The sequence below is a fragment of the Hyperolius riggenbachi genome, chromosome 3, assembly GCF_040937935.1.
Source record: "Hyperolius riggenbachi isolate aHypRig1 chromosome 3, aHypRig1.pri, whole genome shotgun sequence".
NCBI lineage: Eukaryota > Metazoa > Chordata > Amphibia > Anura > Hyperoliidae > Hyperolius > Hyperolius riggenbachi.
This window is the reverse complement of record NC_090648.1, coordinates 516,705,631-516,731,467: the sequence shown is the minus strand read 5'-3', so window position 1 is coordinate 516,731,467 and position 25,837 is coordinate 516,705,631. Positions and strand designations below refer to the sequence as shown.

The 25,837-nt window shown below is 49.6% G+C and overlaps 1 long non-coding RNA gene across 2 annotated transcripts in view; it reads right to left on the bottom strand.

Annotated features, from left to right (window-relative positions):
* The window catches only part of LOC137564496 (uncharacterized), a 148,218-nt gene extending 128,784 nt beyond the window's left edge, over window positions 1-19,434 (bottom strand). For both annotated transcript variants that reach the window (XR_011030610.1, XR_011030609.1), the window contains exon 1: window positions 19,106-19,434. This is a non-coding gene — a long non-coding RNA (uncharacterized lncRNA). The remainder of the gene's footprint in view (window positions 1-19,105) is intronic.
* Between the last annotated feature and the right edge of the window lie 6,403 nt (window positions 19,435-25,837).

Sequence of the window (25,837 nt, the reverse complement as noted above, 5' to 3'; positions counted from 1 at the left end):
CAGCGCCTGACCCGCATGGTGGCTGACTACATGGGGTCGTACAGCGGGCTTGACAGCGATGCCCCTGTTGATCCCATGGAGTATTGGGTCAAGCGCATGGAGATCTGGAGCGAGCTGGCGCAGTACGCCCTGGAAGTGCTGTCCTGCCCCCCTTCCAGCGTGCTGTCCGAGCGCTGCTTCAGTGCAGCTGGTGGCGTGGTCACCGAGAAACGCTCACGTCTGTCTCACAAGTCTGTGGACAGACTGACGTTTCTCAAGATGAACCAGGCGTGGGTGGAAGGCGAGTTCCTGGCCCCTGTTGTCGGCGAGAGGGGGACATGAACTGGCTGCCGGAACCATCGTTAATGTGCCTTACCACCCTTTACCACCTCCTGGCTCCTGCTCACTAAGCCAGCCTGGTTCACTTTGACTATTACGTCGCCTGCAGCCACACATTTTACACCTACAGTGGGCTGCTGTGTACTGCCCTTCTGCTGTCTGTCTGTGTTTCCCACTGCCAGGGTATACAGATGATTTACCTTCTGCTGCCACTCTGCCACCAGCTATTACGTCAAACAATGGCTATATTGGTTGCAAAACCAAAAACCAAAAAACCATAAAAAAAAAAAAAGGTTTAATTTTTCTGAGGTGCCCGGGTTGAAAACTGTGTTGTCCCAGTTGTGTATTGGACACAATGTGGGCTGCACGACCGCTGTCTGGGACCTCCTGTTGTGTTTATTTACAGCCCTGGTATCACCGCTAGGTACCAGGGCTATTATGTCACGCTGCCTACCTGCTGCCACACTCACACTGCTCCTCCATACCTCCTCCTGCTGCTGCTGCTGCTGCTGTCTGTCTGTGTTTCCCACTGCCAGGGTAAACAGATGATTTACCTACTGCTGCCACTCTGCCACCAGCTATTACGTCAAACAATAGCTGCTCGCCTACTCCTCCATTCCTCCTCCTGCTGCTGCTGTCTGTCTGTGTTTCCCACTGCCAGGGTACACAGATGATTTACCTTCTGCTGCCACTCTGCCACCAGCTATTACGTCAAACAATAGCTATATTGGTTGCAAAACCAAAAACCAAAAAACCATAAAAAAAAAAAAAAGGTTTAATTTTTCTGAGGTGCCCGGGTTGAAAACTGTGTTGTCCCAGTTGTGTATTGGACACAATGTGGGCTGCACGACCGCTGTCTGGGACCTCCTGTTGTGTTTATTTACAGCCCTGGTATCACCGCTAGGTACCAGGGCTATTATGTCACGCTGCCTACCTGCTGCCACACTCACACTGCTCCTCCATACCTCCTCCTGCTGCTGCTGCTGCTGCTGCTGTCTGTCTGTGTTTCCCACTGCCAGGGTAAACAGATGATTTACCTACTGCTGCCACTCTGCCACCAGCTATTACGTCAAACAATAGCTGCTCGCCTACTCCTCCATTCCTCCTCCTGCTGCTGCTGTCTGTCTGTGTTTCCCACTGCCAGGGTACACAGATGATTTACCTTCTGCTGCCACTCTGCCACCAGCTATTACGTCAAACAATAGCTATATTGGTTGCAAAACCAAAAACCAAAAAACCATAAAAAAAAAAAAAAGGTTTAATTTTTCTGAGGTGCCCGGGTTGAAAACTGTGTTGTCCCAGTTGTGTATTGGACACAATGTGGGCTGCACGACCGCTGTCTGGGACCTCCTGTTGTGTTTATTTACAGCCCTGGTATCACCGCTAGGTACCAGGGCTATTATGTCACGCTGCCTACCTGCTGCCACACTCACACTGCTCCTCCATACCTCCTCCTGCTGCTGCTGCTGCTGTCTGTCTGTGTTTCCCACTGCCAGGGTACACAGATGATTTACCTTCTGCTGCCACTCTGCCACCAGCTATTACGTCAAACAATAGCTGCTCGCCTACTCCTCCATTCCTCCTCCTGCTGCTGCTGTCTGTCTGTGTTTCCCACTGCCAGGGTACACAGATGATTTACCTTCTGCTGCCACTCTGCCACCAGCTATTACGTCAAACAATAGCTATATTGGTTGCAAAACCAAAAACCAAAAAACCATAAAAAAAAAAAAAAGGTTTAATTTTTCTGAGGTGCCCGGGTTGAAAACTGTGTTGTCCCAGTTGTGTATTGGACACAATGTGGGCTGCACGACCGCTGTCTGGGACCTCCTGTTGTGTTTATTTACAGCCCTGGTATCACCGCTAGGTACCAGGGCTATTATGTCACGGCGAGCTGCCTGCCTCATTGACTGCCTGCTGCCACACACTCATCCTCCTCCTCCTGCTGCTGAATTTACCTCCTGCTGTCTTTGTGTTTCCACTGCCAGGGAGCACATACAATGGCGCTTCCAACATGCGTGCGCCCACCAGCTATTTGTTACGCTCAAAAATAGCTGCATTTCTTTAAAAAAAAATTGAAAAGAGAAATACGTGAAGAAGACGATATTGAAAAGGAAGGAGAAGATGAAGAAGAAGAAGAAGAAGAAGAAGAAGAAGAAGAAGAAGATGAAGAAGAAGAAGATGAAGATGAAGAAGAAGAAGATGAAGAAGAAGAAGAAGAAGAAGAAGAAGAAGAAGAAGAAGAAGAAGAAGAAGATGAAGAAGAAGAAGATGAAGAAGAAGAAGATGAAGAAGAAGAAGAAGAAGATGAAGAAGAAGAAGAAGAAGAAGAAGAAGAAGAAGAAGAAGAAGAAGAAGAAGAAGAAGAAGAAGAAGAAGAAGAAGAAGAAGAAGAAGAAGAAGAAGAAGAAGAAGAAGAAGAAGAAGAAGAAGAAGAAGAAGAAGAAGAAGAAGAAGAAGAAGAAGAAGAAGAAGAAGATATAGAAGAAGACGATATAGAAGAAGATATAGAAGAAGATATAGAAGAAGACGATATAGAAGAAGATATAGAAGAAGACGATATAGAAGAAGACGATATAGAAGAAGACGATATAGAAGAAGACGATATAGAAGAAGAAGATATAGAAGAAGACGATATAGAAGAAGAAGAAGAAAGATAAAGAAGAAGAAGAACAAGTATATACAGTAACACTACTGAACAAAATTAAGGACACAACTTCTCTTTCCACATTTTCTTTTAAAGGAACATCCCCACATAATCACTTGCTGTTGTTACTTGGAAAAAAAGAGGTTTCTTGCATCATTCACCCTCAAAACAAGTGTTGGAAGCTATTTAAGGCCAATTCGAATAGTCAGCTCGAATAGTTAGCTCGAATACCGACTCGAATAGTGAGCTCGAAGTCCGAGGTCGAATCGAATAGTAAAAATTATTCGACTCGAATATTCGAATGACCTCGAATAATTTACTATTCGAATTCGACCAAACTCGAATTTTAAAAAGGGGTATTTGAGCACCACTATGGAGAAGGGCTTAGGAATACTGGTTGATAACAAGATAGGTAATCGCACACAATGCCAAGCAGCAGTAGCTAAAGCAAATACAATTCTGCGTTGTAGGCCGCGGTTGTGGTGTGCGCATGCGCAGGCTTTGGGTGGAGGTAGCATTTGCACTGTAGGTCACGGTTGTGGTGTGCATGCACAGGCTTTGGGTGGAGGTAGCATTTGCACTGTAGGTCACGGTTCCGGTGTGCACACGCAAGCTTTGGGTGGAGGTAGTATTTGTGCTGTAGGCAGCGGTTGTGGTGTGCATGCGCAGGCTTTGGGTGGAGGTAGCATTTGCCTCCACCCAGGAATAGTCAGGAAAACCCACAGCAGGGGGGCCTATTCAGAAACTGCAGTCCCATAGACAGAACGGCAGCAACACAGCATGACTTTGTCCAAATGTGGCATTTATCGGTTTTGAATTACAGCGTTTTATAAGTTTAAACCTAAATCTCTATCCAAGGACTTGAACTGTGATTGGTTTGTCAACCAGAGGGTCGGGCTTGGTCCCACCCCAAAACTCGCTTCCATAAAACCAGGATGCATACAAGGAGGGACAGTCCTCCCCTGTGTACCATCACCTGATCAAGCCAGCCAGAGGACTATGTGGCTGGCGGCCATTGCCTGAACTGAAACAAAGGACATTTTCCATGTGCTCAGATTTCCCAGAAAGGACATATTTCACCTGACCTTAAGTATACGTATTTTCTTCCATTTTTATTTTTATACTGCGCTACGATTGTCTCCCTAATTGTTGATTGTAATGATTCTCTGCATATATTAATTATTTATATTGCATTTATAATAAAGACTTCTAAAAAGTCATTTATTTGTTCAGCTACCCCTGCTATTCAGCCGCACAAACCGAATCCTAGCCTTCTGAAGAGTCGCTACTGTTGTTTATCGCTAGATAAAATAGAGTGCATTTAACCGTTTTATTTGCAGGTATTAGTATCAGTGTAGAGGCCTCCTACCCTTCTGTAGGAGTGGTGGCAGTTATACCCTGAAATAGTGTTTAATTGGTATTACCGTAACTCACAAGCTTCCTTCTAGTCGGTCTGCTGCTAAAATCCCATCGGTTTCTGCGCACCAATTGCGACCACAGATTGCATGGTCTGTGTGCTGAAACCGATTGGAATGCATTGTGCGGTCCGGCCTAAAAGCCCCTTAGCACGCCTAAAGCCCTTTAAGACGGGCAGTGTTTTGCGCACTAAGATAGCGAGCGCAAAGTTTACTGCTGTGCAGTGCATGCAAAACATTGCATCGGTTGCACCTAAAACGTCGCACCGGGTGCACCTAAAACGTTGCACTGGGTGCACCTGAAACGTCACTTTTTCGGGCGCACCCGGTGCGACGTTCAAGGCGCACTCGGTGCAACATTTTGATCGCAACCAGTGCAAAGTTTCCGCGCAGCGCTAAACTTTACTCAATAAAAGCTTTGGGCGTGCTAACTGAGTTAGCACCCTTTTGTAATTCGAGCCCCATGACTGCTGGGGGTCGAACTGCATTCTTTTTAGCCTAAGTCCTCATTCACATCTACCTAGCGCAGATGGCCGTGCGATCCGAATGCAACGCATATGATCGCACGCCATCTGCTCCCCTGCCCGCTGCGCTGCTGATCCCATCCATTGACAGTGATGGGATCAGCTCTGCGCTTGCGGGCAAAATGCTTGCAGCAGTACGCAAGCGTGCTTCCTAGCACATTGTATTGCTGCGCAGCGCAGTAGATGTGAGCTGTAGAAGGGCTTTCTATGCCCTTCTGCCGTTCCTGCATTTCAGCACATCATACGTGCTTCCAAATGCGCACGGAAGCGCGTATGATGTGAACAAGGCCTTACCGACCTTACCCATCGTCGGATCTCTGGAAAGGCTACCAAGGCCTGTGTTGGAATACTGCCCAGTTTCTGAAGGAAGGGATCATGCTCTGCTCCAGTATGTCACTGTGCATGTTGGCATTCATGGTTCCCTCAATGACCTGCAGCTCTCCCAAAGCATGACACTCCCACCACCATGCTTCATTGTTGGCCAGACACACTTGTCTCTGTACTCCTCATCTGGTTGCCACCACACATGCTTCACACCATCTGAACCAGATTAGTGTATCTTGGTCTCATCAGACCACAGGAAGTGGTTCCAGTAATCCATGTCCTTAGTCTGCTTGTCTTCAGAAAACTGTTTGCAGGCTTTCTGGTGCATCATCTTTAGAAGAGGCTTCCTTCTGGGAGGACAGCCATGCAGACCTATATGATGCAGTATGCAGCGTATGATCTGAGCACTGACAGTCTGACCCCCCCCCCCCCCACCTCTGCAGCAATGCTGCCAGCACTCATATGTCTGTTTGCAAAAGACAACGATATGGTACTTAGCACGTGCAATTAACTTCTTTGGTCGACCATGGCAATGGTCAAGGGGGAGGTAACAACCCGCCTGGTTCTGTCTGGCTCTGGGCTGAGCACTATCTAATCTGAGGGTTTGGGGGCATGAATCTTATTCCATTCATTACAAATTGTATTGGATTTAGCAGGGCTATTCCTATTAAGTGGTGTCATTTTATAGAGTCGGAAGTAGGATGGTTCCAGTGAATGGCAATCAAGTTTTTTGCATAGCGACAGAGCACTCTAATCAGTGTTTTTTGGTGCCTTCTAAGATGTTCCAGATCAATCGGTCAGGAGGACACAATTCTAGGAAAAAGTGGGCCTGGAATGTCTGACAGCAATACGATAGACTCATCAACCTTCCACCAGAAAGTAGACAGGTCCGAAACATATGACCGAATGTGCCAGTTGAAGAACTGCATCTGGTTCGAGAAGGGTGAAATTCATTTTATGTAAACGGAGTGGGGTATAGTAAATTTGATTTTGGATTTTTAATGAGATCAGCCTGAGCAGATTGGATGTGATTGGAGGGCAGAAATGGAGGCCTTGAGTTCCTTCGAAGTCTAGGTCTGGACCTCAGGAAGACATCTATCTATACATTGTCTATCTTATCCCCCCTATCCCGTAGTAGACAAACAAATGCTGCAGATAAGGGTTTGTCGATCTTCTCCAGGATACAGAGCGATTCCAAGTCTTCTGAGCCAATTACATGAATAACTTTATATCAGCTGGAATGCTGGCTCTGGCACATGTATACTTTACTTTATATATATAAATACTACAAATGACCCAACAACTCAACAAATGGAATATCTAGGACTAGTTTGCTTTACCTCATCTTTCCTCATGGATCATTCATGAAATAAGCAGCACATGAACACATACGCTGACCGCTGCGTATGCATTTACCACATGTGACCCCTTTCAGGAAGACCTGGCGTTCTCCAGAAATGTACAGAAAGTTGTCTCGACAAAGACAATGACCAATAGCAGCAGATGACAGTGACACAGCGCCGGGCGCCCAGCTGACCGCTATTCTTACCGCTATACGGAAATTCATTTAAATTCTATTTTATCAGCATTATTAATTCATGCTGTCATGCTGTGTAATATTGACGGGAGATGGCCTGCTGCTAATAGCGCTGATTCTTCATGTCAGGCTCCGAAGAAGCCCAGATTTAAATAGGCAATGACTGATTGCAAGCTCTAAAGTCTTCGCGTGAGTACAGATACCAGACCTGCTACAATGTACGGCAAATGAACGGACATGCGTGAACGGATATGTACGGAAACACGGGACTTCTTCTTCCATCAGAAATCAAGCTCAACATGACAAGAAATCTCTTCCCACTGCCAGCTAATCTGCAAGTGGACCACAATTTACCAATCAACCAATTACTGGTCTGAGCATTGTCTGTGTGCTTCGAGTCCTACGGGAAAAAATCACTTTACAAATCTTATTTCGTGTTGTTGTAATAAGCTGTACATTTGGTAAAACTGCATTTAAACAGGAGGACAAAACTGCAGTACAGAAAGGGATAAATATAAACACCACTCTCACTCCTATACATAAAAACAGGGGGTTCATGAAGGCCTTGCTGGTTCCATCACCGCACATCCAGTATGGCGATTTCTGGGAAACAATCTCTCATTGGCGTCAATTCACCAGAGGTTACGAACCTATTTATCTCTTGGGAGGTAATTTACCTCCTGTGATATCTCCAAATAGCAATTCTCAAGAAGTATAGGGGAAAATATTGACAGAGAGAAATGCAAGAGATAAATGTGAGATAAGTATGAGATAAATAAGTGATAGTTAGCAGTTAGTTTTTCTCCAAATCACAATTCACCAGGGAAGAAAGGGGGTGTGACCATTCATTATTTTTTCATCTCTTTATCCCCTGAATGAACCTGGAGATATCGTGTTTTTCACACAGCAGCTGCTGCTGTGGAAGATGGAGCCTTTTGAGCTTACTCTGTTAGGCCTGGTGCACACCAAAACCCGCTAGCAGATCCGCAAAATGCTAGCAGATTCTGAAACGCTTTTTCTTATTTTTCTGTAGCGTTTCAGCTAGCATTTTGCGGTTTTGTGAAGCGTTTTTGGTGTAGTAGATTTCATGTATTGTTACAGTAAAGCTGTTACTGAACAGCTACTGTAACAAAAACCGCCTGGAAAACCGCTCTGAAGTGCCGTTTTTCAGAGCGGTTTGCGTTTTTCCTATACTTAACATTGAGGCAGAAACGCATCCACAATCCAAAATCTGCAGCAGCCCGGGAGTATGCGTTTCTGCAAAACGCCTCCCGCTCTGGTGTGCACCAGCCCATTGAGATACATTACCCTAGCGGATCCGCACCCGCAGGCGGATCGCAAAACGCAGCCGAACCGCTCTGGTGTGCACTAGGCCTTAGAGCTTGCTTCTATTATGAGGAGACGAAGGTGCAGGAGGAGGGTCTGTTTAATCGCCCCTCGTATTTTTCGTGAGAGAACAGTTCTTGATAATTTTACTGAGACAGAGGTGGTGAAGAAGTTCAGACTCACTCGTGATATGATTTATGATATGATCCGGCTGTAAAAGGCGGGAATACTCTGGTCAGGTAGTGGTAAAACTCCGCCTCCTACCCACAATGCTTCACTTTCAAGCTTACAGAGAGGAAAAGTATCCCATGCAAATCATTAATACCGATTACCTAACTCTCTGCTTTCTCACACTTTCCTCATGCATATCTCTCCATTATCCCCTGCTATCCAACACTTTTCTCTCTGTCCTCTCACATAGTGTTGGGCGAACAGTGTTCGCCACTGTTCGGGTTCTGCAGAACATCACCCTGTTCGGGTGATGTTCGAGTTCGGCCGAACACCTGACGGTGCTCGGCCAAACCGTTCGGCCATATGGCCGAACTAAGAGCGCATGGCCGAACGTTCCCCGAACGTTCGGCTAGCGCTGTGATTGGCCGAACGGGTCACGTGGTTCGGACCCGAACGCGCTCTGATTGGCCGAACTGTCACGTGGTTCGGGTAAATAAATACCCGAACCACGTCATATCTCCGCCATTTGTCTGTGGGTTTAGCTTTGGGTAGGCAGGCAGGGTAGTTCGCGCTCCAGCCACGCTAGCCAGGGTCCCCCCCAGTCATTGTGTGTCACTGCTGGGAACAGTAGTACACCGCTCGTTCAGCCACACTATATAGCATTCTGTGTACTGTTCTGTGTCTGCTGGGAACAGTGGTACACCGCTCGTTCAGCCACACTATATAGCATTCTGTGTACTGTTCTGTGTCTGCTGGGAACAGTGGTACACCGCTCGTTCAGCCACACTATATAGCATTCTGTGTACTGTTCTGTGTCTGCTGGGAACAGTAGTACACCGCTCGTTCAGCCACACTATATAGCATTCTGTGTACTGTTCTGTGTCTGCTGGGAACAGTAGTACACCGCTCGTTCAGCCACACTATATAGCATTCTGTGTACTGTTCTGTGTCTGCTGGGAACAGTAGTACACCGCTCGTTCAGCCACACTATATAGCATTCTGTGTACTGTTCTGTGTCTGCTGGGAATAGTGGTACACCGCTCGTTCAGCCACACTATATAGCATTCTGTGTACTGTTCTGTGTCTGCTGGGAACAGTAGTACACCGCTCGTTCAGCCACACTATATAGCATTCTGTGTACTGTTCTGTGTCTGCTGGGAACAGTAGTACACCGCTCGTTCAGCCACACTATATAGCATTCTGTGTACTGTTCTGTGTCTGCTGGGAACAGTAGTACACCGCTCGTTCAGCCACACTATATAGCATTCTGTGTACTGTTCTGTGTCTGCTGGGAACAGTAGTACACCGCTCGTTCAGCCACACTATATAGCATTCTGTGTACTGTTCTGTGTCTGCTGGGAATAGTGGTACACCGCTCGTTCAGCCACACTATATAGCATTCTGTGTACTGTTCTGTGTCTGCTGGGAACAGTAGTACACCGCTCGTTCAGCCACACTATATAGCATTCTGTGTACTGTTCTGTGTCTGCTGGGAACAGTAGTACACCGCTCGTTCAGCCACACTATATAGCATTCTGTGTACTGTTCTGTGTCTGCTGGGAATAGTGGTACACCGCTCGTTCAGCCACACTATATAGCATTCTGTGTACTGTTCTGTGTCTGCTGGGAACAGTGGTACACCGCTCGTTCAGCCACACTATATAGCATTCTGTGTACTGTTCTGTGTCTGCTGGGAACAGTGGTACACCGCTCGTTCAGCCACACTATATAGCATTCTGTGTACTGTTCTGTGTCTGCTGGGAACAGTAGTACACCGCTCGTTCAGCCACACTATATAGCATTCTGTGTACTGTTCTGTGTCTGCTGGGAACAGTAGTACACCGCTCGTTCAGCCACACTATATAGCATTCTGTGTACTGTTCTGTGTCTGCTGGGAACAGTAGTACACCGCTCGTTCAGCCACACTATATAGCATTCTGTGTACTGTTCTGTGTCTGCTGGGAATAGTGGTACACCGCTCGTTCAGCCACACTATATAGCATTCTGTGTACTGTTCTGTGTCTGCTGGGAATAGTGGTACACCGCTCGTTCGCCACTGTATAGCATTGTGCTCTGTGTCGCTGCTGGGAATAGTGGTACACCGCTCACCCGTCACTGTATAGCATTGTGCTCTGTGTCGCTGCTGGGAATAGTGGTACACCGCTCACCCGTCACTGTATAGCATTGTGCTCTGTGTCGCTGCTGGGAATAGTGGTACTGTATAGCATTTCTGTACTGCCACTGTACTGCTGCCAGTCAGCGTGTACTGTAAGGATAAGTGAAATGAGGAAGAAATCCGGTGAAAGAGGGAGGGGCAAGGGAAGAGGTGTTTCCCCTGACGGTTCACGTACAGGCCACAGGGGAGCACCCAAGAAAACCCACTCAATACCGCCCATGTTGTCCAGGACAACAACCCTCACAAATCCAAAAGAACAGGACCAGATAATTACTTGGATGACCTCTCAAGCGTCCAGCAGTGGGTTAAGCAGCACCAGCACATCACGCACGAGGTCCGAGTCCTCAGCCAGTTACAAGGAGCCAGTGGGCACAAAGCTGACACAACCGGCAGCGACACCACGCACACAACTGCCAGATAACCAGTCCGATGAATTACCTCAGGACACAATGGGGTATTCGCAGGAGCTATTCCCAGCCCAACAAACTTCCACCTTTCAAAGGTCAATGGAGGAACAGCCAGAAATGTTGTGCCTGGATTCACAACCGTTAACTGTGGGAAATGCACTGCGCACTGAAATACAAGGCGAGTCCGAAGAGGACTCGGAAACCCAAATCCCAGAGCAATTTGGGCAGGAGGGGTTGCAATTGCAGGAGGTCGGCCGACAAGATCTGGAAGACGACGTTGGAGTGTGCTGCGCAGAGGTTGTTGTGGGGAGCTCTACTCCACGGCGGTGGCCCACAATGACATATGACGAGTTTGAGGAGATGGAAGAGGAGGGTATGGACAATGTGGACAGAGACCCAGATTTTGTTTGTGAACGAGAACATCGCCGTCGTAGCAGCAGCACAGATGAGTCTGTTGAAGAACACACTGCTGCACGAGTTCGCCTTGTGCCACAAGGTAGGCGGCGCGCAATTTCAGGCACCACAAGCGTGGAAGTTCAAGTGAGAGGCAAAAGAGGAGCAAACAGAAATCGCCAGCAAGGAGGCAGGTGCTCCAAAGTCTGGGCTTTCTTTGAAGACTGCACTGAGGATGTTACCATGGCGATTTGCAAGGTGTGCAAGACCCGCCTGAGCAGGGGGAAAAATATTAACAACCTCTCCACCACCAGCATGAGCCGTCACATGCTATCCAAACATCCCACTCTTTGGGCAAACGCGTCAGGACAGGGTACCAGAAACAACACTGCCTCCCTTGGGTTCACCAGACTCACCACCAGACCCGCCTCAGCAGCAGCAGTAGCCCAGCCATTGCGTGGTTCACAACATTCACAAACATCAGACGACGCTGACACTGTCACTTTCCGGAGTAGTGCTCTTGAGGTCTCCCAGTGTTCATCAAACACAACAACCAACAGCCCTTCCGTGTGCAGCGCTACGGTTCAGTTGTCTGTGTCGGAGATGTTTGAGCGCAAGAGGAAATTGCCAGCAAATGACCCCCGGGCCGTGGCAGTAACAGCCAGCATAGCCAAGCTTCTGGCCTGCGAAATGCTGCCATATCGATTGGTGGAGACAAACAGCTTCAAGGGCATGATGTCAGTGGCCATCCCACGTTACGTGGTTCCCAGCCGCTACCACTTTGCACGCTCTGCAGTGCCTGAGTTGCATGAGCACGTGGTCAGCAAAATAACCCGAAGCTTGAAGAATGCCGTTGCCTGCAAGGTTCACCTCACCACTGACACCTGGACGAGTGCGTTCGGCCAGGGTCGATACATCTCCCTTACCGCGCACTGGGTGAACCTTGTGGAGCCTGGCAGCGATTCCTCACCTGCTACGGCACGGGTGTTGCCCACGCCACAAACAGCTGCACCGCCGTCCCTCCCACTGGATAACAGCAGCACCTACCTCTCTGACTCCTTCTCCTCCAACGCATCTCAAAGCTGTACCTCATCCGGAAACGCTAACCCAGCAGCAGTAGGATCGTGGAAGCAGTGCAGCACAGCTGTTGGCATGCGTCAGCAAGCGTTGCTGAAGCTAATCTGCCTTGGGGATAAGCAGCACACAGGGGAGGAAATTTGGAGGGGAATAAAGGAACAGACGGATTTGTGGCTGGCACCGCTGGACCTGAAACCGGGCATGGTTGTGTGTGATAATGGGAGTAATCTCATTCGCGCTTTAAGGTTGGCTAAGCTGACACACATCCCTTGCCTGGCGCACGTGATGAACCTAGTAGTTCAGCGGTTCCTGAGGACATACCCAGGCGTGCCCGATCTGCTGTTGAAGGTGCGTCGAGTGTCCAAACATTGTAGAAATTCCAGTACTGCTTCGGGGGCACTCGCCAAGATGCAGGAGCGCTTCAATCTCCCCCACCATCGCTTGCTGTGTGATGTCCCTACGCGCTGGAATTCTACGCTGCACATGCTAGCCCGCTTTTGCGAGCAGAAGAGTGCAGTGGTCCAGTACATGACGGCGCAGTACCGAGGCGCATCCGGCCAGCTGCCAAGCTTCTGTGGATCCGATTGGGCCAACATGTTGGACCTCTGCCAAGTCCTCCAAAATTTTGAGCAATCCACGTTGCTTGTGAGCAGTGACAACTCTTCAGTCAGCATTACCATACCACTGCTGTGTTTACTGAAGAGGTCGATGTTAAAAATCAAGGAAACAGCTGTCATGATGCAACTGGGGGAATCTGAAGGAGAAAACGATCAGCGTGATGGTACCAACATCAGGCCATCCGCCTCAGGGAACGCTGGCCCCAGCAGCTATGACGAAGAAGAGGAGGAGGAACAGCTGGAGTTGGAGCAGGAATTTCATGCCACCACTGACGAGGGCCAGAGCGGTGCACGTTGGACTTCCACAATTCAACGCGAATGGTCAGCAGAAGCAGACCAGGAGGAAGGTGACGACTATGATGCATCACAACAACTATCACAACGCTCACAAGAGGATGATGAGGATTCTGGTAGGACTCTGGCACACATGGCTCAATTCATGCTAGACTGCATTGAACGTGACCCACGCATTGTGCGCATTCTGGACAACACCAATTACTGGGTTTATACCCTTCTGGATCCACGGTACAAACACAATGTTCCAAAACTGCTTGAAGAAAGAGTCAGACAGGTCAAAATGGAAGAATACCAGCAGGCCCTTGTGGAGACTTTAGAGAGGAGATTGACATCCTCCCCCTCCTCTAGCCAGTTGTACGCAGACAGACTGACTTCCGCAAACCCAGGACGACCAGGAGGGCAGCAAACAACGCAAGCCGCAGCTAGTACCCAAAAGGGAATGGTATCGGCAGTGTCCTTGGAGTGGGAAAATTTTCTGACACCCATGCAGCCGCAGCCCACTGAACAGCAAGCGTGCAGATCCACCTCCAACACCGATCGCCTGGAGAAGATGGTCAAGGACTACATGTCAGATGGCGTAGCTGTGTCGAACCATCCATCTGCACCCTTCAACTATTGGGTATCGAAGCTAGACACCTGGCACGAACTGGCAATGTACGCAATAGAGGTGCTGGCTTGCCCGGCAGCCAGCGTTATGTCGGAACGCTGTTTCAGTGCTGCCGGAGGCATCGTCACAGATCGGCGTATCCGCCTCTCTACAGAAAATGCAGACCGTCTGACTCAAATTAAAATGAATCAATCCTGGATTGGAAATGACTACGCAACACTCCAGGACCCCAACCAAGTAACATGACCAATGAACATCTGGGATGGTGTTGCGTTTCCGGGCCCTGTTTATTGAACCTCTCATCTGTATTACATTTATGACTGCATGGCGGCAAAAAGCATTGCTGCTATATCCGCACGCTTTTTGTCCACATGCAAGGCCTGGGTTGTTGTGTCTCACAAAGCGTGGCCTTCTCCTCCTGCGCCTGCTCCTGTTCCATCACGTCTGCTGCTGCTGGGTTAGCGTTGCCGCGTGGTCCCTGTTTATTGAACCACTTATCTTTATTACATTTATGACTGCATGGCGGTACAAAGCATGCTATCCGCACGCTTCTTGCCCTCATGCAAGGCCTGGGTTGTTGTGTCTCACAAAGCGTGGCCTTCTCCTCCTGCGCCTGCTCCTGTTCCATCACGTCTGCTGCTGCTGGGTTAGCGTTGCCGCGTGGTCCCTGTTTATTGAACCACTTATCTTTATTACATTTATGACTGCATGGCGGTACAAAGCATGCTATCCGCACGCTTCTTGCCCTCATGCAAGGCCTGGGTTGTTGTGTCTCACAAAGCGTGGCCTTCTCCTCCTGCGCCTCCTCCTGTTCCATCACGTCTGCTGCTGCTGGGTTAGCGTTGCCGCGTGGTCCCTGTTTATTGAACCACTTATCTTTATTACATTTATGACTGCATGGCGGTACAAAGCATGCTATCCGCACGCTTCTTGCCCTCATGCAAGGCCTGGGTTGTTGTGTCTCACAAAGCGTGGCCTTCTCCTCCTGCGCCTGCTCCTGTTCCATCACGTCTGCTGCTGCTGGGTTAGCGTTGCCGCGTGGTCCCTGTTTATTGAACCACTTATCTTTATTACATTTATGACTGCATGGCGGTACAAAGCATGCTATCCGCACGCTTCTTGCCCTCATGCAAGGCCTGGGTTGTTGTGTCTCACAAAGCGTGGCCTTCTCCTCCTGCGCCTCCTCCTGTTCCATCACGTCTGCTGCTGCTGGGTTAGCGTTGCCGCGTGGTCCCTGTTTATTGAACCACTTATCTTTATTACATTTATGACTGCATGGCGGTACAAAGCATGCTATCCGCACGCTTCTTGCCCTCATGCAAGGCCTGGGTTGTTGTGTCTCACAAAGCGTGGCCTTCTCCTCCTGCGCCTGCTCCTGTTCCATCACGTCTGCTGCTGCTGGGTTAGCGTTGCCGCGTGGTCCCTGTTTATTGAACCACTTATCTTTATTACATTTATGACTGCATGGCGGTACAAAGCCTGCTATCCGCACGCTTCTTGCCCTCATGCAAGGCCGGGGTTGTTGTGTCTCACAAAGCGTGGCCTTCTTCTCCTCCTGCGCCACCCTCCTCCTGTTCCATCACGTGTGCTGCTGCTGGGTTAGCGTTACCAGTCCCTTTTCCTGGAACCTCTTATATGTATTACATTTATGACTGCATGCCGACAAAAAACATGTTACCTGTGCAAAGAAAACAGACATTTCCCGCATTTAAAAGACAGTTTTCCCTTTGAAACTTTAAAATCGATTTTCTCAAAAACTATAAGCTCTTTTTGCTAATTTTTTTTTCCTCTTGTACCCACTCCCAAGGTGCACATACCCTGTAAATTTGGGGTATGTAGCATGCAAGGAGGCTTTACAAACCACAAAAGTTCGGGTCCCCATTGACTTCCATTATGTTCGGAGTTCGGGTCGAACACCCGAACATCGCGGCCATGTTCGGCCTGTTCGGCCCGAACCCGAACATCTAGATGTTCGCCCAACACTACTCTCACACTGGTGAATTGACTCCAGAGTGTTAAAATACCTCATGAGATAAACTACCTACCTTTTTTCTCTTAGTGAATCCTCTCTGGTGAATTGACGCCATTGTCTCATACCTGCCAGTAACACACATCACCCACCCACACCACCGAGGATTAGAATATAAACATGTTGAAAGATAAATCCGGAGTAGAGAATGTGAGACCTTCTTAAAAAGACTATAATAAAAAAATGCCCCTGGTTGGTACTCACCTTGGGAGTACTCCCTGCCCCCCTCTGACCCACGGCGGTCTCGCTGCAGCCCACGGAAAGCACAGCCGACAATTAGAGATGTCGCAAGCTGTTCGCCGGCGAACTTCGGTAGTTCGCATTCGCCAAGAGCAGGCGAACTTTTCCGGAAGTTCGATTCGCCCCATAATGCTCTATTAAGCAGAACTTTGACCTTCTACATCACAGTCAGCCGGCACATTGTTGCCAATCAGACTGCACTCACTCCTAGAGCCCCCCACCCCCACCCCCCTTATAAAAGGCAAGGTCCTTGCGCCGTTTTACTCACTAGTCTGCCTGCACTAATTAGTTAAGGGACAGCTGCTGACAGACTCTGCTAGGCTCTTATAGGCTTGTTCCTAGCTAATTGTTATTACGTTACTCCCTCCTCTCGGAGGGAGGAGGGTCATGGGCGTCCGCAGAAAATTTTCCAGGGGGGGGCAAAAGTGAGGGGGGGGGCGAAGCAATGCGGCGCGCGTAGCGCGCCGCGCCGAAAAATGGGTGTGTCCATGCAACAGAACATGGGCGTGGTCATGGGTGGGGCGTGGTCATGGGTACACGAACTTAGAAGTGGTGGAAGTGGGCCTACCCAGCAAAATGTTAGATGAAGCCCCCTTTTCTACAAAAAATATTGCCACAATAAATATTTGGCAGGAGCATTCTGAGCAGTAGCAGGAGCATTCCCACACCAACTAGATCTCCTGCAGTAAATATTAAAATATGATCAGTTACATCACATCAGCGGCTAAAAAACCAAATGTCAAATCTGCTACACAAGCGCTGTAGCAAGGTCAAAAATATAACAAGGATAACAAAAACCAAATGTGCACAGGACGAGCTACGGCTGAAGAGCAGACCAGTGCTAGTCAGAGGATTCCAAAAACATGTTTGTTTACACAGGCAGCAATGCAGCACACACCACACACTAGGGCTGAAAGATAAATCGAATTTAAACCAAAATCGTGATCACCAACATCACAATTTCGGAATCGTCAAAGTGACAATTATCGCGATCACATAATTTCCACATGGGGAATTTGAAGAAATGGCTTCAAACCTCCCCAAAGTCCCGGCGCGTGCGGCCCGCAGCCTTGGACATACCTACCGCTCGAGTCCAACGTTCTCCGTCCTCTATCATCATCTGCCAGCTCTGGTGCTTAGCAAAACTCTGGGTTACTCTATGTCACATGACATACAGGAAGTATTCCGTGCATTAGAACCGGCAGGAGGCGAAGTGGATAGACGGGCATCGCTGGACTCGTGCTTGAAGCTATGTCCAGAACTGATGCAGCTTGGAGGACAGAGGAGGCACAGAGAGACAGAGAGAGAAACAGAGCGGGCACAGAGACACAAAGGGGGCAAGAGAGAGACCCAGAGGAGGCATAAAGAGGCAAAGGGGACACAAAGAGATACAGGGGGACAGAGGGGGAACAAAGCTTGATTTGAAGGAAATCGTGACTAGAATCGAAATTTCAGACAGAAATCGCTCAATTCAATTTTTTCCAAAAATCGTTCAGGCCTACCACACACCGCAAATACCACACACACACACTGCACAAACCAAACACCATAGCGCAAACTGCTTACACCATACACACTGCAAATACCACACACACACACACACATCACATACACACACACTGCACAAACCAAACACATAGCGCACAAACTGCTTACACCATACACACTGCATATACCACACACATCACATACACCACACACACTGCACAAAGCAAACACATACCGCACCGCACAAACTGCTTACACGATACACAATGCAAATACCACACACATCACATACACCACACACTGCACAAAGCAAACACATACTGCACACCACACCGCACCGCACAAACTGCTTACACCATACACGCTACGAATACCACACACATCACATACACCACACACTGCACAAACCAAACACATACTGCACAGCACACCGCACAAACTTCTTACACCATACACACTGCAAATACCACACACACCGCACAAACCAAGCACATACTCCACACCACACCGCACCGCACAAACTGCTTACACTATACACACTGCAAATACCGCACACATTACATACACCACACTGCACAAACCAAACACATACTGCACACCACACCGCACAAACTGCTTACACCATACACACTACAAATACCACACACACACACATCACATACACCACACACTGCACAAACCAAACACATACTGCACAGCGCACCGCACAAACTTCTTACACCATACACACTGCAAATACCACACATATTCACATACACCACACACTGCACAAACCAAACACATACTGCACAGCGCACCGCACAAACTTCTTACACCATACACACTGCAAATACCACACACACAGCACAAACACATACTGCACACCACACCGCACAAGCTGCTTACACCATACACACTGCAAATACCACACACATCACATACACCACACACACTACACAAACTAAACACATACTGCACACCACACCGCACCGCACAAACTGCTTACATCATACACAGTGCAAATACCGCACACATCACATACACCACACTGCACAAACCAAACACATACTGCACACCGCACCGCACAAACTGCTTACACCATACACACTGCAAATACCACACACATCACATACACCACACACCTCACAAACTGCCCACACCACACATACTGAACACACCACATACCACAAACCGCTTACACCACAAATACCACACAAAGAACACACTGCACAAACTGCTCACCCCACACACTGCACAAACTGCACACAGCTCCATATCAATGTGCATTCACTCAGGCAAAAACACACACATACATACAAACTGCTTACACCATACACACTGCAAATACCGCACACTGCAAAAACCACACACATCACATACACCACACAGACACACACCTTACAAACCACCCACACCACACATACTGCATACACAGCTCCATATCAATGTGCATTCACAAAAACACACACATATATATACAAACACATACACCAGTTTTTTTTAAAAGGCCGCTTGTCCAGCAGCACACTGTTGTACCTGTAGACTGTTTTGTAGCCTCATCCAGTGCAGGATAGTGTGACTTTGAGGCTCCAGTGTGTTACATTCAGTCGGGGGATTCTGAGATTGCAGGAGGATAGTGGAGGAGGGGGGCGTGTACAGGAAAGCCAGCACGCTGTGATAGCATCTAGAGCCCCTGCTGTGCAGTCTTCTCTCACCTCCTCAGCTTTGTCAGCAAGGCGAGCCTGGGATGCTGAATAGCCCTGGAAGCCCTGTCATCACTCAGCCTCCGTGGACAACTGGCTGCTGTAGGCAGCTTTCCCATCCTGGTCAGTGTGCTGCTTCAACTGTCACCCCCGAGAGAGCTGCTTCCGTCCCTGCAACTGTGCGCCGCCATATTATTGTAGCCCAGCACAGAAACAGCAGCTTCCGATTGGCCCTTAGCTCAGAATCACGCCCAGCCCACAGCTGCCGGCCCATCCAATTATTACGGATCCAGCAGCACAGCCGCCCGCCCCTACCCGCTATGGCTGATCATCCAGCCACCCAGGGAGAGTTACTGTACCCCTCAGAGCTGTCTTTGACAGGCGGCTGGATACTTCCGGTTTCGGGTGGCTAGGGGGGGGCAGCAGCTGGCCAGGGGGCGGCGTCTGCCCCATTTTGCCATATGTGCGGACGCCCATGAGGAGGGTCTCATCTTCCAGGGTATTGTTGAATTTCAAAAGCCAGCTTATATACCTTGGCCAGGAATTGAACCCAGGTCTGAGTGCTTGGTAGTCAGCGCTCTTAACTGCTGGTCCACCACCAACACTACATGCTGAAGGCAGCCTAGCATGTACCATTATGATCTATCCTAGAGAAAAATGAGCTTGCTTAAGGATGTGTAGTATGTCAAAGCCAACTCACATTGGCCAGGGGGAGAACACAGTCTCTGTGGCACAATTGGTTAGCATGTTTGGCTGTTAACTAAAAGGTTGGTGGTTCAACCCCACCCAGGCATGGCCTTGCCTTTTGTGTTCAACAGTTGTCCGGAGAGAACCCCACATAGCCATGTAGATTTCTCTCTCTCTCTCTCTCTCTCTCTCTCTCTCTCCCTCTCTCTCTCTCTAGTAGGGATGGTCACCACTTTCCGCGGAATTGTATTTTCTGCAATTTTGGGCGGAAATTGGTCATTCCACTCCGTTTGGTCAGAACAGAATTGCTTTTTTAATCCGGCAGAATTCTGAAATTGCCTGTGAAATTCTGCTGGTATCCGTTAGTGTTGAGCGAACAGTGTTCGCCACTGTTCGGGTTCTGCAGAACATCACCCTGTTCGGGTGATGTTCGAGTTCGGCTGAACACCTGATGGTGCTCGGCCAAACCGTTCGGCCATATGGCCGAACTAAGAGCGCATGGGCTAACGTTCCCCGAACGTTCGGCTAGCGCTGTGATTGGCCGAACGGGTCACGTGGTTCGGACCCGAACGCGCTCTGATTGGCCGAATGGGTCACGTGGTTCGGGTAAATAAATACCCGATCCACGTCATTTCTCCGCCATTTGTCTGTGGGTTTAGCTTTGGGTAGGCAGGCAGGGTAGTTCTCTCTCCAGCCAGGCTAGCCAGGGTCCCCCCAGTCATTGTGTCGCTGCTGGGAACAGTAGTACACCGCTCACCCACACTATATAGCATTGTGTTTACTGCCACTCTGTGTACACCGCTCACCCACCACTGTATAGCATTGTGTTTACTGCCACTCTGTGTCTCTGCTGGGAACAGTAGTACACCGCTCACCCGCCACTGTATAGCATTGTGCTCTGTGTCGCTGCTGGGAATAGTAGTACACCGCTCACCCACCACTGTATAGCATTGTGCTCTGTGTCGCTGCTGGGAACAGTAGTACACCGCTCACCCACCACTGTATAGCATTGTGCTCTGTATCGCTGCTGGGAATAGTAGTACACCGCTCACCCACCACTGTATAGCATTGTGCTCTGTGTCGCTGCTGGGAATAGTAGTACACCGCTCACCCACCACTGTATAGCATTGTGCTCTGTGTCGCTGCTGGGAACAGTAGTACACCGCTGACCCACCACTGTATAGCATTGTGCTCTGTGTCGCTGCTGGGAACAGTAGTACACCACTCACCCACCACTGTATAGCATTGTGCTCTGTGTCGCTGCTGGGAATAGTAGTACACCGCTCACCCACCACTGTATAGCATTGTGCTCTGTGTCACTGCTGGGAATAGTAGTACACCGCTCACCCACCACTGTATAGCATTGTGTTCTGTGTCGCTGCTGGGAATAGTAGTACACCGCTCACCCACCACTGTATAGCATTGTGCTCTGTGTCGCTGCTGGGAACAGTAGTACACCGCTCACCCACCACTGTATAGCATTGTGCTCTGTGTCGCTGCTGGGAATAGTAGTACACCGCTCACCCACCACTGTATAGCATTGTGCTCTGTGTTGCTGCTGGGAATAGTAGTACACCGCTCACCCACCACTGTATAGCATTGTGCTCTGTGTCGCTGCTGGGAATAGTAGTACACCGCTCACCCACCACTGTATAGCATTGTGCTCTGTGTCGCTGCTGCGAACAGTAGTACGCCGCTCACCCACCACTGTATAGCATTGTGCTCTGTGTCGCTGCTGGGAATAGTAGTACACCGCTCACCCACCACTGTATAGCATTGTGCTCTGTGTCGCTGCTGGGAATAGTAGTACACCGCTCACCCACCACTGTATAGCATTGTGCTCTGTGTCACTGCTGGGAATAGTAGTACACCGCTCACCCACCACTGTATAGCATTGTGCTCTGTGTCGCTGCTGGGAATAGTAGTACACCGCTCACACACCACTGTATAGCATTGTGCTCTGTGTCGCTGCTGGGAATAGTAGTACACCGCTCAGCCACCACTGTATAGCATTGTGCTCTGTGTCGCTGCTGGGAATAGTAGTACACCGCTCACCCACCACTATATAGCATTTCTGTACTGCCACTGTACTGCTGCCAGTCAGCGTGTACTTTAAGGATAAGTGAAATGAAGAAGAAATCCTGTGAAAGAGGGAGGGGCAAGGGAAGAGGTGTTCCCCCTGACGGTTCATGTACAGGCCACAGTGGAGCACCGAAAAAAACCCACTCAATACCGCCCATGTTGTCCAGGAAATCAACCCTCACAAATCCAAAAGAACAGGACCAGATAATTACTTGGATGACCTCTCAAGCGTCCAGCAGTGGGTTAAGCAGCACCAGCACATCACGCACGAGGTCCGAGTCCTCAGCCAGTTACAAGGAGCCAGTGGGCACAAAGCTGACACAACTGGCAGCGACACCACGCACACAACTGCCAAATAACCAGTCCGAAGAATTTCCTCAGGACACAATGGGGTATTCGCAGGAGCTATTCCCAGCCCAACAAACTTCCACCTTTCAAAGGTCAATGGAGGAACAGCCAGAAATGTTGTGCCCGGATTCACAACCACTTACTGTGGGAAATGCACCGCGCACTGAAATGCAAGGCGAGTCCGAGGAGGACTCGGAAACCCAAATCCCAGAGCAAGTTGGGCAGGAGGGGTTGCAATTGCAGGAGGTCGGCCGACAAGATCTGGAAGACGACGTTGGAGTGAGCTGCGCAGACGTTGTACTGGGGAGCTCTACTCCACGGCGGCGGCCCACAATCACATATGACGAGTTTGAGGAGATGGAAGAGGAGGGTTTGGACAATGTGGACACAGACCCAGATTTTGTATGTGAAGGAGAACATCGCCGTCGTAGCAGCACAGATGAGTCTGTTGAAGAACCCACTGCTGCACGAGTTCGCCTTGTGCCACAAGGTAGGCGGCGCGAAATTTCAGGCACCACAAGCGTGGAAGTTCAAGTGAGACGCAAAAGAGGCACAAACAGAAATCGCCAGCAAGGCAGGTGCTCCAAAGTCTGGGCTTTCTTTAAAGACTGCACTGAGGATGGTACCATGGTGATTTGCAAGGTGTGCAAGACCCGCCTGAGCAGGGGGAAAAATATTAACAACCTCTCCACCACCAGCATGACCCGCCACATGGTATCCAAACATCCCACTCTGTGGGCAAACGCGGCAGGACAGGGTACCAGCAACACTGCCTCCCTTGGGGTCACCAGACTCACCACCAGACCCTCCTCAGCAGCAGCAGTAGCCCAGCCATTGCGTGGTTCACAACAACATTCACAAACATCAGACGACGCTGACACTGTCACTTTCCAGAGTAGTGCTCTTGAGGTCTCCCAGTGTTCATCAAACACAACAACCAACAGCCCTTCAGTGTGCAGCCCTACGGTTCAGTTGTCTGTCTCGGAGATGTTTGAGCGCAAGAGGAAATTGCCAGCAAATGACCCCCGGGCCGTGGCACTAACAGCCAGCATAGCCAAGCTTCTGGCCTGCGAAATGCTGCCATATCCAGTGGTGGAGACAAGCAGCTTCAAGGGCATGATGTCAGTGGCCATCCCACGTTACGTGGTTCCCAGCCGCTACCACTTTGTGCGCTCTGCAGTGCCTGAGTTGCATGAGCACGTGGTCAGCAAAATAACCCGAAGCTTGAAGAATGCCGTTGCCTGCAAGGTTCACCTCACCACTGACACCTGGACGAGTGCGTTCGGCCAGGGTCGATACATCTCCCTTACCGCGCACTGGGTGAACCTTGTGGAGCCTGGCAGCGATTCCTCACCTGCTACGGCGCGGGTGTTGCCCACGCCGTAAACAGCTGCACCGCCGTCCCTCCCACTGGATAACAACAGCAGCACCTACCTCTCTGACTCCTTCTCCTCCAACGCATCTCAAAGCTGTACCTCATCCAGAAATGCTAACCAAGCAGCAGTAGGATCGTGGAAGCAGTGCAGCACAGCTGTTAGCATGCGTCAGCAAGCGTTGCTGAAGCTGATCTGCCTTGGGGATAAGCAGCACACGGGGAGGAAATTTGGAGGGGAATAAAGGAACAGACGGATTTGTGGCTGGCACCGCTGGACCTGAAACCGGGCATGGTTGTGTGTGATAATGGGAGTAATCTCATTCGCGCTTTAAGGTTGGCTAAGCTGACACACATCACTTGCCTGGCGCACGTGATGAACCTAGTAGTTCAGCAGTTCCTGAGGACATACCCAGGCGTGGCCGATCTTCTGTTGAAGGTGCGACGAGTGGCCAAACATTGTAGAAATTCCAGTACTGCTTCGGGGGCACTCGCCAAGATGCAGGAGCGCTTCAATCTCCCCCACCATCGCTTGCTGTGTGATGTCCCTACGCGCTGGAATTCTACGCTGCACATGCTAGCCCGCTTTTGCGAGCAGAAGAGTGCAGTGGTCCAGTACATGACGGCGCAGTACCGAGGCGCATCCGGACAGCTGCCAAGTCAATGTTGAAAATCAAGGAAACAGCTGTCATGATGCAACTGGGGGAATCTGAAGGAGAAAACGATCAGCGTGATGATACCAACATCAGGCCATCTGCTTTAGGAAACGCTGGCCCCAGCAGCTATGACGAAGAAGAGGAGGAGGAACAGCTGGAGTTGGAGCAGGAATTTCATGCCACCACTGACGAGGGCCAGAGCGGTGCACGTTGGACTTCCACAATTCAGCGCGAATGGTCAGCAGAAGCAGACCAGGAAGAAGGTGACGACTATGATGCATCACAACTATCACAACGCTCACAAGAGGATGATGAGGATTCTGGCAGGACTCTGGCACACATGGCTCAATTCATACTAGACTGCATTGAACGCGACTCACGCATTGTGCGCATTCTGGACAACACCAATTACTGGGTTCATATCCTTCTGGATCCACGGTACAAACACAATGTTCCAAAACTGCTTGAATAAAGAGTCAGACAGGTCAAAATGGAAGAATACCAGCAGGCCCTTGTGGAGACTTTAGAGAGGAGATTTACATCCTCCCCCTCGTCTAGCCAGTTGTACGCCGACAGACTGACTTCCGCAAACCCAGGACGACCAGGAGGGCAGCAAACAACACAAGCCGCAGCTAGTGCCCAAAAGCGAATGGTATCGGCAGTGTCCTTGGAGTGGGAACATTTTCTGACTCCCATGCAGCAGCCCACAGAACAGCAAGCGTGCAGATCCACCTCCAACACCGATCGCCTGGAGAAGATGGTCAAGGACTACATGTCAGATGGCATAGCTGTGTTGAACAATCCATCTGCACCCTTCAACTATTGGGTATCGAAGCTAGACACCTGGCACGAACTGGCAATGTACGCAATAGAGGTGCTGGCTTGCCCGGCAGCCAGCGTTATGTCAGAACGCTGTTTCAGTGCTGCCGGAGGCATCGTCACAGATCGGCGTATCCGCCTCTCCACAGAAAATGCAGACCGTTTGACTCAAATTAAAATGAATCAATCCTGGATTGGAAATGACTACGCAACACTCCCAGACCCCAACCAAGTAACATGAACAATGAACATCTGTGATGGGTTAGCGTTTCCGGTCCCTGTTTATTGAACCTCTCATCTGTATTACATTTATGACTGCATGGCGACAAAATGCATTGCTATCCGCACGCTTCTTGTCCTCATGCAAGGCCTGGGTTGCGCCTGAAAGCGTGGCCTTCTCCTCCTGCGCCTCCTCCTGTTCCATCACGTGTGCTGCTGCTGGGTTAGCGTTGCCGGTCCCTTTTTACGGAACCTCTTATCTGTATTACATTTATGACTGCATGGTGACAAAATGCAAATTGCTATCCGCACGCTTCTTGTCCTCATGCAAGGCCTGGGTTGTTGTGTCTCAAAGCGTGGCCTTCTCCTCCTGCGCCACCCT